The 13,422-nt window shown below is 38.7% G+C and overlaps 1 protein-coding gene across 4 annotated transcripts in view; it reads right to left on the reverse strand.

The window, feature by feature from the left end:
- helz2a (helicase with zinc finger 2a) overlaps window positions 1-13,068 on the reverse strand; it is a 103,231-nt gene extending 90,163 nt beyond the window's left edge. For all 4 annotated transcript variants that reach the window (XM_060836332.1, XM_060836331.1, XM_060836333.1 and 1 more), the window contains exon 1: window positions 12,907-13,068. The gene's annotated coding sequence lies outside the window, so the exon portion shown is untranslated. The remainder of the gene's footprint in view (window positions 1-12,906) is intronic.
- Window positions 13,069-13,422: the final 354 nt, after the last annotated feature.

Here is a 13,422-nt window from a genome sequence, read left to right on the forward strand (position 1 = left end):
ATGACAACAGTTCAGGAAGATATCTCATTACCACCTCCTCCAGGACACTGATTGCATCCCCCCCACCACCCCCACCCACCCATGAATTAATAATAAAAACAATTGCTGAAAAAAGGCATGTTGTCCAGGCTTTCGATCTTGCAGTCATCAAGACAATTTGTAAGAATACCAATTTAATGGGAAAATTAACATTTATATTGAATGAGAGGACAATACTGCTTAGTTTCACAAGTGTACTTTTGATTTGTAATGACGGGGACATTTGGACTTGCAATACAATGTCGAATATTAGATGTGATTCTGCAATTGAATAACTTTCTGTCTTGTGTGCAACAGATTACGCTAACAACCAAATTAGAATTGTCAGTTGGGTTCACAGTGTGGCACACATGCATGCACAGGATGTTATATATATTAATACACAGGGCCCTGTTCTTTTACAGAAAGAAAGAATATGTGCAAACATTGTATCTGTTTCAACTCAATAAAACAAATAACAAATAATTCATGGGTTCTTGTCTCAGAATAATGCACTGATCAATCTAAGTCAACTTGTCTGGTTCAAAATTTATACCAAGTGTGGAAGTTAAATATCAAGCAGTATTGATGAGTGAATTCTCCATGGCAAAACCTATACAAATCAAAGTCCACTTGACAATCATAAACTAACACAATAGTGCTATAGTTACACAAATTAAATACATATTATTTCCAAATTGGTCTATGCATGTATACACTTTGGGATTTTTATTTCTTAATTGCTGATGTAATGTATTGGTGTATTTCACAATTCCTTATCTACTGACCTGGCAACAACTGCAGCTCCATAATCTGTGACCTGTTCAGTACATTAAGATAACAGTTTACATTTACTCAATAGCTGGTGAACTCTACACTGAGACATTCAAATTTTTCACAGCACTCTGTCTGGTTTTCTTCTTATAAAATTGACCCACACTACAACAATTGCAAGATAATTTCTGACTAAAGATCATCAACCTGAAACATCAATTCTATCTCTCAGTTCAAAGATGCACCATGCTCACCTGAGCAATTCCAGCAATCTGTTTTTATTTCAGATTCCCAGCATCTGCAGTATTTTGCTTTTGCAAAGATCTAACAGATTATTTTCTTTTCAAATTGTTAGTAAATCAATTAGAATTGAATTTCACAAAAAAATTGTTACACATTAATAACTAGACAGTGACAGTAAAAGCATAGTATTTCAATATCTCTGCTATTCTTGTTGGTATTTGTAAGAGGAATCAATGAAGTAAAAGAGGGACAATAAAATTATTTAAACTCATATATTCTAACAGTTCCTCAAATTACTAAGTTCCATTATAGATGGCTACTAAAACAAGGGAAGCAGGCCTAGAAAAGGTTTCCTCTTTCAGTTCTTTCAGAGATTACTAAGGACTCTATTTCTGAAGTACAAAACTAATTTCAAGCATATTGTTTCATGATAATTCATTACACCTAGAGAATATCTAGGGCAGTATGGTGGCTCAGTAGCTCAGTAGTTAGCACTGCTGCCTCACAGTGCCAGGGATCCGGGTTTGTTTCCAGCCTCTGGTGACTGTCTGTGTGGGTTTCCTCCAGGTGCTCTGGTTTCCTCCCACAGTCCAAACATGTGCAGTCCAGGTGAATTGGCCATGCTAAATTGCCCATAGTGTTAGGTGCATGAGTCAGCTAAATATTGGGTAGCAGAACAGGTCCGGGTGGGTTACTCTTTGGAGGGTTGGTGTGGACTTGTTGGGCCAAATAGCCTGTTTCCATATTGTAGGTAATCGAATCATAAAACAGAAGAAAAATGAACAATAGAAGGTGGACATCGCTTTGAAAAGCTTTTCATTTAAAAACCTGAAATTCCCAAATCTGCATGCAAACTCAGGGTTAATACTTGATAATGTAACATAAAATTATCTGCTTCAATCCATCAATGACAACAAAGTGGACAAAACTCAATAAACACTAAAATCCTGTAATGCAACGAATTTACTGAAACCATGACATTTCTATGGAAGCAAGGGAACACTGCCCTATATCTCGGAGGTACATAACCTGGGAGTACCTTATTTTTTGTAGCTCTCAGGATAGTTTTTAGTTTTGTATTGTGGTTAATAAATAAAAAGTATTTTTCAATATTTTCAAGTGTGTAAGTTACATTCTGTGGTTGAATGAAATACACAGGTGATATCATTAACATTATCTTCTGCCTGAGCAGAGTGCTAATCTTGTTTAATGTACTGAAGTGAAATTTTCTGGCCATTAGGCAGGACGTGTGTTGTGGACTGTACTTACACAGGTGGTGGATCTCACTATCCCGGTTCAAATTGCAGCCTAATTGATTTTGTATGCATGTCAAAAATAAACTGTAAGTTTTGTGAAAAACTTAACTGGAGACCGATTCTTGATTAGAGGTGGGGCCCCTGACCCCAATTTCATTAAAACCACAAGCTTTAATTTTAACAAGAGCTATAGAATTTTACAACTTCACTTGGAGCATGGAAAGATTAATAAGAACAAATTAACATCTGAATTACCAGACCAGATTTTTATCTCTCAATAGAAATACTGGTTGAGATATGCTGAAAATAGTTTCTTTTGTTGAAAGGTTTTACTCTGTCTTCCCAATCCAACTCAAATTTATGTAACTGTTGGATCATGATGGATTTAGGTACAATATGAACACACACATCTGAGGTCAGTGTCCCCATTGTAACGATCACAAGAAAATTGCATTTCTTCTCGCACACGATTTTTATGTGCTCATGTCATTTTTGGAATTCCAAAAAAACACACAACTCCTTAAAGAGTTCCTGACCACTAGGCTGCTGAAAAGCTGAGAACATTCTGCAACATGAATGTAAAATGTTTTGACACCTTCAAATGTTACGGCTGGATGCTGTATTGCAATGTTGATGAATACAATGATTTATCATAGGGGTCTGGCTTGCAAAGTTAAATAGATCACTACATCAACCACCTCCATGGGAGAAAGTGCTATAATGCATTATACACATAATAAGGATGGCCTTATATTCTCAGTTGTCCCAAATTCTGCTCTGTTTTAAATGTAATTTTAAGGAAGTTCTGGAATTTATATGTGAAAGAACTGAAACCAACATGCCCACTCTAAAAGATAGGAGACTTAACAAACAATCCAGGTCTTTATTAATATATAATTTCAGTTACACCGCACTGTAAACATTTGCTATAAATTCTGTGTCCTACGATCTTAGACTCCACAACCACCTGATGAAGGAGCAGCGCTCCAAAAGCTAGGGCTTCCAAATAAACCTGTTGGACCTGGTGTTGTGCGATTTTTAACTATGTTTTAAATTGACAGACAGCATTAGTTCTTTAAAAAAAAGCCCTTTTGAAAATTGAAAAATATTTCTGCACCTGTTCCTTCCATTGGTTGACACACACTCTGTCTTAATATAAAAATGAAACATGATTCCATTCTGCCAGTTTCAGGTAGTGCAGCTAGAAAATTTAGTTATGACAGCTATAAGCTTGTAAAACACTTCATTGCTGCAGGTGAACTATTGATTGAAAAACAATTGAAATGTTTAAGATGGTGTAAAAACAGAAATGTCTTTGATATGGCCTCTTTTTGTTTACAGATCCTATATACATTTAAAAGATTATGGTTCTTTTTTGGTAGGTTTTCTTCAAATTTCAATGATTGCATCTTGGAATTTGTGTTTATAAAGTTGTTAGATTATTATTCTTTTCCTCCAAATTACTTTGTAACAATTTTCTATGCTGAACTCCTGAAAACTGTACATAGAGGATATGCATGAGTGGCCATAAATGGGTGAGTGCACTTCGAGGTGAAATAGAGATCTTACAGGACATATGGTGATAGGAGGATAGATGGAGGCAAGGAGATGGAATGCATAATTAGAGGTGTAATGGGATAAGGATTAAATGAGGTTGGGAGCTGGGCTGCTTTTAACTAGCTTTTATGTGTACAAACACTCCCACACTCCTCACAAAATGCAATGCAAATCCAACCGATGTAAAACAACTCAAAAACCCAGGCAAAGTCACATACGGATCAAATGTGAAATTTTGGAGAAGGAGAAGTGCACAGCTCAAATTTTCCTGAACCCACATGGAAATCTGGCCTGATAACATATCCTTGCATGATCCCCATGTTAATCTGAAGACAGCTTCCACATGAGATGATGAAATAGCAGGTGAGAAATCTAAAAACAATCTCAGTAGGTCAGGTTTTGCAATTGCAGGTCAAGAAATTAGAAAATTCATTTGGGCGTATTGGCTCCAACTATACAGTCAGATTGCTGTGCACCCACATGACATTAAAAGAGAAACTGAGAAAAATGTGAACTGGAAGTCATCATAAAGAATGCTTCACACAAGAGCTAGGACAGTTCCTGGATTCACTGAAGCATCACTAGAATTACCTTTGGCTTAATCAAGAGCAAGATAGACAGACGTTTCCTCAGAGAGTAAAAACAATGACTGCAGATGCTGGAAACCAGATTCTGGATTAGTGGTGCTGGAAGAGCACAGCAGTTCAGGCAGCATCCGAGGAGCAGTAAAATTGATGTTTCAGGTAAAAGCTAAATGGCTTTTGCCTGAAACTTCGATATTACTGCTCCTCGGATGCTGCCTGAACTGCTGTGTTCTTCCAGCACTACTAATCCAGACATTTCCTCAGAAGCTGGAAGATGAAATTTACAACCCTCATCAAGAGGTACATGAAGAAGTAATCAGCAAGAATATTATCGCCTAGCTTTGGATGCAATACAGGAAATGGCTTACGCTGTTCACTATTCCGGAAAGGTGAATTGACATCCTGATTCACCTACGTCCGTTGATTTGAATTCTCACCTTACTTCATGCAAGAATTCTCTGTTAGAATGTTTCCCCTTGTGGAGTAACTAGACCACGGAACACAGATTAAAAATAAGGGATCTTCTACTTAGACAGAGATGAGAAGACTTTTTTATTCACCTCTCAGATGGTTATTAGTCTATGGGATTCTCTTCTTCAGAAAGCATCATTGAATACTTTTAAGGCTGAGTTAGATAGATTCATAATTGACAAGGAGGTCAAAAAGTATAGACAGAAAATGGAGTGGAGATCATAATTGGTTTAGCCATTATCCTATCAAATGGCATAGCAAGCTTATTGGACTAATGATGAGCCAAATGGCCAACTTCTGCTCCTAATCTGTATGTTGTCACACTCATATTCAATTAGGCCTCACACATACTCAACCTTGAACAGGATCCAGCCTTCACTTACACTGCACTTTCTCATCTGTCATTTATCCATTTTCCATTAACAGGAATCCAAAGTCTTGTGTGATGTGATGTGTTCCATATTCATACCCACCATTTGCACAATATCTATTGGGTGAAGACCACAGCTACACTCATTCAGAGATTTTATTTATTCCTTGGAACAGATAGCATACAATACAAGGGGGACTGAGTTTTGGAGATGACCGACCACAAGTGTCCTTATAACAGATGCGGAGGTGAATCTGAAGCTAAATGGCACAAATGTAACCCAGACATAAAGGCACAGAAAATTAGCAGATAAAAATGATAACTATCTCTCTCACACACATACATTGACCTTACTTTTCAATGACCTAAAAACAAGAAGATTAACTATGATGATTGCTGATTCCATTTGAATTCCAAAACTGATATTTATTTATACATGTGTAGGCCTTTCATCACAACAAACTTTTAATTGGGAAAATTGATCATCTGCATCTATTCTGCACCTTTCCATGTTGAACCTGCAAACTGGAAACTAGCCCAGGACGAGCAGGAAGCCAAAAGCATACTGAGTAAACCAACAGCAAGAAACGTCACACACATACACCTTCCTTCCTGGCAATGCAGTGGTCTGAAGATTCAGCTGATAGGTGTCTCATGTAAACAACATTTTACTGATGAACTGACATGAAAGTTCTGGATTTTTTTTGTTTAACGAACGCATATTGCGGTTTGTCAGAAAAAGAAGCCTGTTCCTATTGCAAACCACACTGTTGCACAAGTTTAAGATCCTCCAATGGCATGTGGAGATGCATCATGCAGCGCTTGCAGCAACCAAACAACACTGTGGGTTGATTCTTGAGCACTGACATCTAAATTGTTGCAGTGTTAACTGATTGGATAATTTGTCAATCTGTTTCTTGATCTTCAACTGGGGCCCTGTAAAATGCTGCCCACAGACATACCAAATCCATCAGGGCATAAATCAAGAATCAGACATCTGGTCAAATCATGAGTGTTTTTTATCAAACATAAACTAGTGTTGATTGACAGTTGATTTGCAAACTTCTTTATACATTATGTGACTCTCATAGATCAAGAGGTCTTACAAAACAACAAAATCTGGTTTACTGCATTTGAAAGTGCTTCAAATTTTTTTTAAAAGTTTATTTGTTTTTAGTCATGCATTCTGTGTCAACAAGCTAAGAGGCATATTTACAAGAATGGTTTATCTGGTTTGTGAAGTTGGTAAATGAGGCAGGATTCTGGGGACATTTTCTACTCTGATTGTCAATATGTTAACCATAAACATCTTAACGTTGAGTATGCTTGAACTGCCTTTAAGATATGTAAATGGTCTGGCAAGGTTTTCTTTCCTTTCTTCCTGCTCTTTCCTTTGTCGTCTGTTTCTCCTTTTCAACCATCAGAGATGGGACAGAATTTCCCCTTCAGGCTTCTGTGTCCACCATCAGGCCTAAATGAGGGGGCTCAGACATCCATACTGCAGTGGCAGAGGAGATGAAAAACAAAGATAAAAATTGCTCAATGTGATTTCCCCCAGAGCAACTACATAACTGGAGGGTGAGTTCACCTTTCAATGAAAGATGTTAAATGAGCTTTTACAGCAGGACCCAGAAAATGCTTCACAGCTTGAAAACAGCATCAGAATACCATGGGTGGTGAGGGTGTTTCAAAATGGACATTACTTCTCTACAAAAGTCCTGTGCAGTTAGTGTGGTATCACTGCGGAGGAAGAGCGCATGTGAAACACCTACACAGACATCCAGTAGCTACTGCTGCAGCTAGACATGCAAGGAGAACTTTTCAGCCTGTCTAGAACAGTGATCATTGCTAAAGATTCAGCCAGCCAAGACTCTCACAATCATCCAAGCTCCTACCTCACTCCTATTTACAGGTTAGAGATAGAAATTGGAAAAACTTTTAAACACAAATGAAATGTGGACATTTAAAAAATTAAGAAACAAAAACAAAGTTATTGAGGAGGAAAGAAGTGGTGGGAATGAAGGATGAGGGGGCATCACTGAAGAAGGAGAAAGAGACAGAAATGAGGAAAGAGATTGTTACAAATTAAAGAAACAAGTGTGAGAGAAGTAAAGAAACAGAGATAACAGTGGAAGAGGTAGAAGTAAGGAGGGAGACTAGAATTCAAAAGGAATGCAAATTATTTATAGAGTCACATAGTCACAGGGATGTACAGCATGAGAATAGGTCTAACATATGAGGAACGGCTGAGGATCGTGGGATTATATTCATTGGAGTTTAGAAGATTAAGGGGAGACTTAATAGAGACGTACAAGATAATACACGGCTTGGAAAGGGTGGACGCTAGGAAATTGTTTCCATTAGGTGAGGAGACTAGGACCGTGGACACAGCCTTAGAATTAGAGGGGGTCAATTCAGAACAGAAATGCGAAGACATTTCTTCAGCCAGAGGGTGGTGGGCCTGTGGAATTCATTGCCACGGAGTGCAGTGGAGGCCGGGACGTTAAATGTCTTCAAGGCCGAGATTGATAGATTCTTGTTGTCTCGATGAATTAAGGGCTACGGGGAGAACGCTGGTAAGTGGAGTTGAAATGCCCATCAGCCATGATTGAATGGCGGAGTGGACTCGATGGGTCGAATGGCCTTACTTCCACTCCTATGTCTTATGGTCTTACGGTCTTAATAGACCCTTTATGTCCAACTCATCCATGGATTTGGATTCAAAATAGTTTGGATGTTGGACAAAAGGTTAATCATTTTAAATATATCTTAATCAGAAGTGATTTCATCGTGCGCAACTGGATAACAAATGTGTCACAAGGAACTAGCCTTATGTTCCACAGGTTAGGTACCATTAGGTTAAGCTGCACTAACCCTACTGTACGTGGGCAAACACAGCACCACCATTCCTACAAAAATGAAACTAAAATATCTCGTCAAATTCATGATTACACTGCCACTGCAATTCTACATAATGCTACAAAATATTTGAATGCAGATGTACAGTAGTCGGTGAGGGAGACTTCTGGATAAACCATAATTTAAGACCACATTGGTAAATGGTAATTTTGTTAAAACAATTGACAAAATAAATGAACAATGTTCAAAATAATATGTAATAACAACAGAATGAACAGAGTAGTTTCAAATGTGGATATGAATATCATGCATTCAGCTAGTTGATATAACTCTCACAGAACACAAGTTGAATCATTTGATTACAAAAAGTTACTGTATTTTACTTCTAACTTGGTATAGGATAGTATTATCCAAGTATTTTGCCAGTATAATGCCTGAGACTTTGTGCGACCCTGAAATCAAAGTTTAATGGTTCTTGAATGGGGGAGGGGAGGAAAAAGTCAGCTTGGCATCATCTGCTGAGTGATAGGGGTGGGAGTGCAAGAAGGAAGGAGAAATTAGATTAAGCCCTGTTGGAAATGTTTAGGCTACAATTTTTAAAAAAAACATATCTGTATACCTGCAGCAGCAATAAGCCCTTAAAGATCTATCCAGTAAGTCATGCCCACTACCAATAAAAATTGCAGAGGTTAACCCCTCATCCAAGGACGCTATTTCTCATGACCCCATTGGGAGTCACAACCCACAGTTAGGCAAACCTTCCTCTAAGAATCCAATGAAACACATTTGTACAACACGTTCTCAGACCATAACATAAACACTCAGCAGCCAATGAAATACAAAGTGCAGTCACTGTAAAGAAATTTATTTGATGTGTTGATAAAACAATTTAAAGACAGTGACCCAACCCAAATGCATCCACAGATTTCAAATTGTTACAGGTAAAAATAAAAAAACTTCCAATTTCATGCACACTTTTTCACGCACACTGAGTGCAGCAGTTAGGAACAGTTTCTCCTTATTTCCTCTATCTAGATCTTTCATGTTATCTGAACAGAGGAACCTGCAATAATTCACATGAGCCTTTCTGCACTGGTGAATCTCAAATATTGCATAGAACTGCCAAGGGACAGCAATGCCATGGAAGCAGCCACTTTTTCTATGTGAATGTACCTGTAAACAGTATATGTGGAGGCACGTAGCCTATACTTAGCCTGAAGTATAGGAAAATGAGTTTTAGAGAACCCATGACCAGTGCCATGGAATATCATAGATAGACAGTCATACTCTGAGTCAGTATTTAGGAAAAGCCAATTATAGTACATCTTGACTTTATGCAACAGTAAAGACAGAGATAAATCAGCATTTTTTTTGCATTTCAGCTACTTTATGCTCCCATCAACTGTTTGTGAGCAATGGAAAGCAAGCTGCAAACTTGCTGTCATTTTGCCTGAGTGAACAAATCTGGATGTATACCGTTCTCCATCTCTTACGTAATATTCCCTTCACCAAATTAAATTGTTCCCAATACTCTTATCTCAAGTGACAACAGTCAGTGTTTTACCTAGTGCAGAATATTCCTCAGACACAACACAAAATTGGGAAAAAGTGTGATGTGACACATTTTCATAGCAGCAATGAACGGTGATTGTGCAAACAAAATGTTACAATTTTTAAAGGAAATGCTGGAACAGAGAAACCTGAGGGTGTCCATGTACCAATTTATAAATGTGGAAGGACAGGCTATTGTGTTAGTTAAGAATACAAGAGATCCAGAAGTGGAGTACAGTGGTGCTGGAAAAGCACAAGCAATTCAGGCAGAATCCGAGGAACTGGAGCAGAGTGGTTATCCAGAAGTGTCTAAATACACACTGTACAAAAGCCAGGAAGTTAAAAATCACAAAACGGCTAGGAAGGGTGTAAAAGCTTTGCAGAGGGTAGGTTAAAGGAAATTTGATAGAGATGTCTGCAAAATCATGAAGCGTTTAGGTACAGTAAGTAAGGAAAAACTGTTCCTAACTGCAGCAATCAGTGTGCATGAATTTGGAGGCAATCATCTAGCATGGATGAGCAATTGCTTTTGGAAATAGAAAAGTGAGAGAATTAATTTTGTGTTTGCCTCTAATTAGAAAAATACCACTGATCAAATCTTCCAAAGATCAGTACTGGAGCTTTAACTTTCCATCACATTTAATGATAATTGGATGAAGAAATAAAGTTGTACATCAAAGTTGTAAATTAGACTAAATTAAGAAATGTGATAAATTATGTAGAATTGTGCTGAAAGTTACATTGCAACACAAAAGCAGAGTGGGTAGGCAAACCTATGGCCAATGGATTCTAGAATAGAGAACTGTGAAAACTTTGTGAGAAAGACAAACAAGAATAATTTCTCAATGGTGAGACTGTGGAGAAGCAAATTCATTTAGCGGTCCATGTACACATCATTAAAAGCAAATGGAAATGTACAAAATAAAAACAAGGTGATGAAATATTGGTCTTTATCTCAAAAGGATTGCATTTCAGAAGAGATAATGCGTCAGATACATATCGCTTTCATCAGACACCACTGGAGAATGCTCCTTGGTTTTGAGCTCCAGATTCAAAGAAACATATAGTGGTCTAAGAAAGAATACCGGAGGCCACATCGGGTGCAGCGGATGCAATAGATGATGTGTGTGGAGGTACAGGTGAACTTGTGGCGGATATGGAAGGATCCCTTGGGGCCTTGGAGGGAAGTGAGTGTGGAGGTGTGGGCGCAAGTTTTACATTTCCTGCGGTTGCAGGGGAAGGTGCCGGGGGTGGAGGTTGGGTTGGTGGGGGGTGTGGATCTGACGAGGGAGTCACGAAGGGAGTGGTCCTTGCGGAACGCTGATAGGGGAGGGGAGGGAAATATATCCTTGGTGGTGGGGTCTGTTTGGAGGTGGCGGAAATGGCGGTGGATGATAAGTTGTATGCGGAGGTTGGTGGGGTGGTAGGTGAGAACCAGTGGGGTTCTGTCTTGGTGGTGGTTGGAGGAGCGGGGCTCAAGGGCGGAGGAGCGGGAAGTGGAGGAGATGCGGTGGCATCTCCCCCCACCTTGTCTCAGTCAGTTCCCTCAACTCAGCACCGCCCTCCTAACCTGCAATCCTCTTCCTGACCTCTCCGCCCCCACCCCACTCCGGCCTATCACCCTCACCTTGACCTCCTTCCACCTATCCCACCTCCATCGCCCCTCCCCCTAGTCCCTCCTCCCTACCTTTTATCTTAGCCTGCTTGGCTCTCTCTCTCTTATTCCTGATGAAGGGCTTATGCTCGAAACGTCGAATTCTCTATTCCTGAGATGCTGCCTGGCCTGCTGTGCTTTGACCAGCAACACATTTGCAGCTGTGATCTCCAGCATCTGCAGACCTCATTTTTTACTTTAAGAAAGAATACAGTACAAGTTCACGAGAATTACATTACAGTTTAAAAAGTTAAATTATAGGGATAAGTTGGATACATTTGGTTTGTATATATCAGTTAAGAAAGTTGATGAGTGCACAAATTAAAGTTCTTGACAGAAGCAGAAGATATCTTTAAAGTCCCGATCAATCAAAATTTGAACCAGGAATCAGGAAGCATCTTGTTCATTCACAGGGTGTGAAAGTATAGAACCCCCAACCCACCCAAAACAAAAATAAGATTTTAGATGCATTGAAACTTTAAGAATGAGATTTATATTTTTACCTTAGGTAACATGATTTGGAGATGCCGGTGTTGGACTGGGGTGTACAAATTAAAAATCACATAACACCAGGTTATAATCCAACAGGTTTAATTGGAAGCACTAGCTTTTGGTGTGCTGCTCCATCATCAGGTGGAAACCTGTTGGATGGTAACCTGGTGTTGTGTGATTTTTTACTTAAGTAAGGTATTAAAGGATGCAAAGGCTGATAAATGCCGTTGAAATGAATGGCAGAACAAGTTTAATGGCTGAAGGACCTACCCAGGTTTATACTTATACTAATATTTATACTTGTTATTTAAATTTAGCATTCTAGAGGGTTTTCCAGTAAGGGAAAGAAAATACTTCCTTAAGCGAAGTTGCTACGCCAGGACAGCTCGATAACTAAGTTGACGTGTACACCTCCATAATAAGCTGAACATTCTTTTCCCATGTGTAACAACCCGCTACGAATCATTATTTGTACTCATTGGTAAAGTTATTTTCGAGTTCCAACAGTTTTGGTAAGATGAATCATCACTTGACACCTTCAGTCCTGGCTCAGTAACTTATACGAAAACCGATCATCCTTATGACCAGAAATGATCGCCTACGTGGATTTAATTTTTCTATCACGAGCTTCAGTCAAAAGTGAGATTGACATTACTCACGTTAAACGTTATTACATGTGAGTTGCAATAGTTGATAGGAAATAACTTATTTAAACAAAGAGAAACCTGATCAAATCATTCTGATCAAGTTTCTTTTAGTGTAGCCTGCTCAACAAAAGGACAATTAGATTTCATGTGATCTTTTTCAAACCTTTCAATACACAAACGTGTCAACAACACCTTTCTAACAGCTCACAACATTCTAACATCCATTGTCTATGATACAATGCCAATCACAATCATTTACGTTTAAAATGTTTATATTTAAGGTTTAAATAATTTAAGAATAATTTAAACTCAAAGACATAAGACTATTCTTAACCCGATGGATAAAGCACAATAACTGTATAAACTTCCTGTTATTCTCATCATAAAGAAAGGCTTGGTCAAACACAAGCGGCAGCGTTCGATCCCTTACCGTGAAACTTCATGAGCAACCAGACGGTGAACCATCCTCTTTAAAGACAAAACAATACATCTTCTACAGATGGATCTGCAATGTGAACTAGTTGCCTCCTTCAGCGCTAGTTTCAACTGCACTGAGAGGCGAAGACACAGGAATTGGGTTTACAAGTTTCGATTCCTGAGTCGAGCTATCGGTGCTCGGAAGTTACCTCACTGTTTCATGTAAATAACAAGAGGAAAACAAGATCCAGGCGTAATGCTTGACTGAGCCCAATGTCATGATTGATGCTGTGCGTGCTAACATTTAGGGTGTGATTGTGTTTTGATTTGGGCTTGACTGGAATAAGAAAAAGGACGATGATTAATAAAGCTGCAATATTAAATATTTAATAATCGAGCCGGTTCTGAATGACGCCATCTTTATGTGGGGCAAAGCTCAATATTTGGCTTCTGTGTCAAGGAAATGACACTGTCTCACTGTGTCAAGGAAAGATACAAAATTGAATCCAAAGGCATGTATGATTCTTTC

The sequence above is a fragment of the Hemiscyllium ocellatum genome, chromosome 15 (assembly GCF_020745735.1).
Source record: "Hemiscyllium ocellatum isolate sHemOce1 chromosome 15, sHemOce1.pat.X.cur, whole genome shotgun sequence".
In the NCBI taxonomy this organism is placed as follows: Eukaryota; Metazoa; Chordata; class Chondrichthyes; order Orectolobiformes; family Hemiscylliidae; genus Hemiscyllium; species Hemiscyllium ocellatum.